This window comes from Saccostrea cucullata, unplaced genomic scaffold (assembly GCF_032062105.1).
Source record: "Saccostrea cucullata isolate Sc308-1 unplaced genomic scaffold, CSIRO_AGI_Scuc_v1 ctg362, whole genome shotgun sequence".
NCBI classification, from domain to species: domain Eukaryota; kingdom Metazoa; phylum Mollusca; class Bivalvia; order Ostreida; family Ostreidae; genus Saccostrea; species Saccostrea cuccullata.
This window is the reverse complement of record NW_026930844.1, coordinates 293,681-299,261: the sequence shown is the minus strand read 5'-3', so window position 1 is coordinate 299,261 and position 5,581 is coordinate 293,681.

The following is a 5,581-nucleotide window of genomic DNA, read 5'->3' as shown; positions in this document are numbered from 1 at the left end:
AAAAAGTCAGTCATCATCTTACGCACAGATAAACTGTATTTGCTGACAAGGTCATTGTATCGACCATAGAACTTACGAAATGATGAATTTATACGAGTCTGCTGAAATTCTTGTTTCATCAACTTGCTTGTCAATTATATACCTCGTTTTAAAAACTGTTCAAAAGTAGAGCATGCTCTTGCGTATCGAATCATCTGAAATATATACTCTTTATGCAAATGATGCAGGTATATTGCTGCATAAGTAAGGGAAGTTGACGATGGAAAAGCTAAAGTCATCACGTTTTTCAATTAGCTTGATTGTTAGATTACAATTAAGGTCTTTTTCAAAGTAAAATTTCCAAGTATGAAACATAATTATCAGACTCTGTGGTATTTCTTTTAATCTCAAGCTCACCAGGATATATGGAATCGACGTAGGAATGGAAATTATCGTCGATATATTTAGATGTCGAGTTGCAGGACACAGCAAGTGTTTTCTTATATTCACTAAATAAATAAGATTTTGCATTAATGTTGCTTCCTATGAATAAATGAAAATAAATCACAGTAAGTCCCATGGGAATTCCAATAGATTGTTGAAATAGCTGGTCTCCAATACCTTATTATCGGCCGCAGCAGCGGCCGATCTATTTGTGGTTGTGTTAGAAAGTGCACATGGGGAAATGAGACATTATTTTTCATTAGTTCATTAATATAATTATTGATTAATAAAAAGTAAAATTCATGAGTAAAATATTTTTTAAAAATTTGCTTTACTATTAGCATTAATTGTTATTATAATATTTTAATTTCATTATCATTTCTCGTCAAAAAATTGATAATTTATGGTTATATAAAAAGAGTGTACAATAGATACTCCCCGGTCTGGGAGTGTGTAAGATATGAAAGGAAATCGCCATGATTTTCCGGAAAATGTTGATGAGATAAAAATGCATGGTGAATATTCAACTCAGTAAAAATATTGTTTTGGATATGCTCTAAAGTTGCAAATGGTGCAAAGATATTTTTTCTACATTTTGCACCGCGGCTTGGCTGCAGCAGAGCCTACTCTGCATAAGCCATGGGCATTATCACGTGACAAAGATCCAGGGTCATCAGCACCTGGTTTATCTTGAGAGGCCTACATCATCATTTTCAATAAATTCTCATCATTCATCATTGACTAATTTTTTTTTTATGTCGATGAATCAATTTATGAGCAAATGCAGTTAAATGTCTATTTAATAACTTTTTTTTAATTTACATTGCTTCGAAGATAGGTTGAAAAAAGAAATTCAACCATTTCTCCTTTGAATATCTTGACGTGCTTTCCTAGCATGTGGAAGAATTTTTTTACCGCTAAATTTTGTTTGCGGCCGATTTGATGCTTTGCATCAATTTAACTTGTAGATATTGTCAATCAGAAAATCTAGCATCTGTGTGATGCAATCAGAATCTGTTTTAACAAAATAATTTTGAAAATGACCAATGACCAGGTAAGTAAATTTAAGAGTTCCAATTCTATGGAAAAAGCAGCTATCAATGATATCAAAAAGCCTGGATTTTAATTTGTCAATGGGAATTGTTGTGTTTAAAGTTGAAAAGTCGTAAGTCCAAATGACCAATATATACGCCCATTGTGGAATAAGAACCTTTGAGATAAGAAGCAGCTCCGAACTCTGCGACTACAGACCAAACGAAACTTCATAGTTCCCGAGGAATCGTGTTACATAAAACTGCTATTTTTAGTAAACAACGGCAACAGAATATGTTTGAAAAATGAGGGAGGGGGAGTTAAAGCCAGCTTTTCTCTTTTTTTTCATCCTAAAATGACTTGCATCTAAAAAATATTTGGATAAACACCCATCCTTATTTTCTCTAACTATCGAGCTACACATATGCAGCTAACATACCAGGTATATTATTTAGATTACATGTATAAGCTACATTGAAGTCCAATTTTATGTACACCTGAAGACGGGTTCTGAAATCCAGAAAGCGCTTGTGTTAAATGAAATTTGGAAAATGCATTTTCCTTTTTAATTTTATAATTAAATGTATAAGTGATGGCAATCGAATACAGAATTGCTAATCGGTAAACCGCAAGACGTTCCAACCGATAAACCGGTTAACGGTATCAAAATACGCATTTTCTTGATACAAAGAACATCACACTCTTTCTTATGTAGATCTATTGTATACACAAGAAGACTGATAAAGTCTACATATATAATAATTGTACTTGACTTTTTTTTTTTTTTTAAAAATTGAGCTTATATGTTTTATTTTAGTTTCAAAAAGAATCGGGAAAAATTAATAAAAGCACAAATCATGTCTAAGAGTTAAATCAATGGTATTTTTCCAGTTGTCACCAGTTGCGTTGTCATCTCTTGATTTACAAAGTTTGTTTAGCAATTTATTCGATAAATGACTTAAAAAACATACTTATTCTCAGATCTCAACAGTGATTTAATCATCATTAAAGAAATGGCTGCATTTCATTTCAGGAAGTACATGTATGCATATAATTTCCGACATTTTTTAATTTCATTTTTGACATTTTTTGTTGTCATTTCCGACATCTTTTTTTCATTTCCGGAATTAACCTGTGCGGCAATTCAATCTTTTCTAAGTAAAGGTAAATCGAATTTTAAAAATATCTATACCAAAATATTAAAAAAATAAAAAAAATAGCTTTACATATATGGATACATGTAGCACTAAGTCTAGGTAAAAGAGCTCAATGAGCATAAAACTTTTTCGCCACATTTAATGTGCACTTAATTAAATGTCAGTGACAATACCATACTTATGTCCAAGTAATTGATGGATTTACAAAATTGGATTAAAATGATTTATTTATGATTTATTTCTTTAAATTTTTAATCAGTAAAGATATCAAATTTGTTACTAGAGTTCCTCGGATGACTCTTACCTCGCACATAACCTCGGACGTCAACGGTGATCTACCATCTTGCTGATTCAGTCATGTGATCTTATTTGAATTTCATTCAAATATTATCCTTTTGAAATCCGAGTTATTTTGATGCACGCCCAACACTGTGTTCTTGCTTTCAAAGAATACTAACATTTGGTTGATATAAACACGACGAATTACACTTATAAAGAAACCTTTTCTAAGAACTTTAGGCAGAGCGAAATATGAAATGAGTGACAAGGCAGTTTCCGGCGGAGATATGTAGCGATCTGTTGCATATTCCTCCACCTATCACATCCAAAGTTTGAATGAAGCGTAGCGGAGTCAGCCGAGGATGCCGATTGGGTTCAACATATGTTTTTTGAAAAATGTTGGAAAGGAAAAAAAAAATGTCGGAAATGAAAACTAAAAAAATTGGAAATGAAAGTTGAAAATTACCAAAAAGTCCAGAAATGAAATGCAGCCAAAGAAATACAAGACAGTAAGGGTAACGAAATGTGGTGTTTTAACAGTAATTATCACTTCAAACACACTAATTATCACTTCAAACACACTAATTATCACTTTATATACAATATCTATTTATCCTATAATCTCAATCCGGAGAACGATAATAACTTCCAAGTCAGCTTGGATATGTGAAAACGCTGCATTATCAATGTTTGTCTAAATAGTTTTTTTTATTCAAAAATGAATTTATATCAAAATAACGAGTGCATAGACAATACAATTTTTAATTTGTGATCATGAATTTTATGTAGAAAAACTAGCATCTATTTTATATATTTTTTGTATTGCGACTATATTAATACATGTTTATGCAGATAAAATCCCACCACTTCATACTAGTAACATTATGAATTTTGTAGTATAGAAAACAGAAACCTTAGGACGTATGTAGGGGGTGGCTAAGTGTATAAAACTACTGCGGTATATAACTTCAAAAAAACCTGACAACCGAAAAAAGGAACACAAATATCCTATTTTGGAGGGGGTGGCGGGTAAGTTCAAACTTCAATACCAATCTTTTTTTCAAAATATCACAACTTTCCTCATATTTAACCTATACTGCGACTTGTCATTGGATAGAAAAGGTGGGCGAAACATTAAATTCTGTGGAAAATGACTTGAAGTACTTTTCATGGACCAATACATTGATTTTACATATTCGTTATATCCTTTACATACAGGAAATACATGTCCGTATTGTATTGTATATTAGCCCATCAGATTATTTTTGTTTATAGGGAGAATCCAATCTAATCAAAATTAGATGTTAGGTTCGCTCGCATACTTGCTACACTAACTTATAACACGTCTAAGTGTCGGAAAATTAAAGAAACAAGGATTTAAAAAAAAAATTAAAAAATTCTCTACCAAACAAGGACATTTTGCGAAAAAAAGTAAAGTGATATACTAGCAACTTAAATATTTTGATCCTACGAATAGGCAAACATTTGAAATTCTAAATTCTAAATGATCACTGGCTGTTTAAATATTAAAATATACTAATGTTCACAATTAAATGTTATTTAAAAGCACATCTGTAGTAGAGCGCCTTGAGATGTCGCTTAAAAATACAGAAATCGGTTAACATTCGAACGTTCGTTGGCAATTCATTCCAAATAGAAGGTCCAGCTACCGCGAAAGACCTAGAGGGAAAAGTTTTACGTCTTACGGACGGGACGTTCTATGTTTCCCTTCAGGATTTACGGATTGAATGCCATATAATGATGTTCGTAAACTGAGCATTTCTTAAAGAAACTGGGGACTGTCATTGTCGTTAATGCACTTGAAGACAATGCATGCAAGTTTGAATTTAATGCGTAGTGTACCGGTAGTCAGTGTAGTCGTTTGAGTTAACCCTCTTCTCTTTGCACTTTGATAGCTAGGTAGTAATCTGTTTGATTCCAGATTTTTAAAAAATTGGTTCAGAGAACATTTCCCCCAATTTTTTTTTATATAAAACTTAAATTACTTACAGGACGTCAGTTTTTTTTTTAAAAATCACATCTAAACCACTTTTTAACAGGGTCAAACTATAGCAGTTTTTCATTCATTAGCATCGCCGATATATGCCTGAAATATTGCCGATTCGGCGTAAAACATCAATCAATCAATCAATCATTCATTAGCGAATAAACCAGATGTTAGTGATTTATTAACTATGAAAACAATTGTTGGCAATAACATATCAGAAAATTGTTTGATTAATTTTGACGGGATTGGGTCCATTGGGCAGATAGTGGGCTTTGAGCTTTTAATAACACGTAAAACATCCTCATCTGAAACTGGATCAAAGATATTAAACTCTTGTGTACATTTAAGTCTGAGGTTTGGGTCATTTTTTTCAAAATCGTCTAAACTTTTGCGAATGGCTAAAATTCTATCCATAAAGAAGGAACTAAATTCCTCCACCTGTGATGCATCACTGGCGTTAAGCGGCATATTATTGCAGTTTTTTCTGCCAATCAATCCAAATATTAATTTATACATTTTTGAACAATCATTTCCACATTCGGCTATGTTTGAGTTAATATGCTGATACCTGTTGTATCTGAGATTTTTCCTGTAGGCTCGTTTAGCACAGCGGAATTCATGGTCATTATCCGGGGTTTTGTTTCCTCTCCATCTTCGTTCCACTGACCTGCAACATGATTTA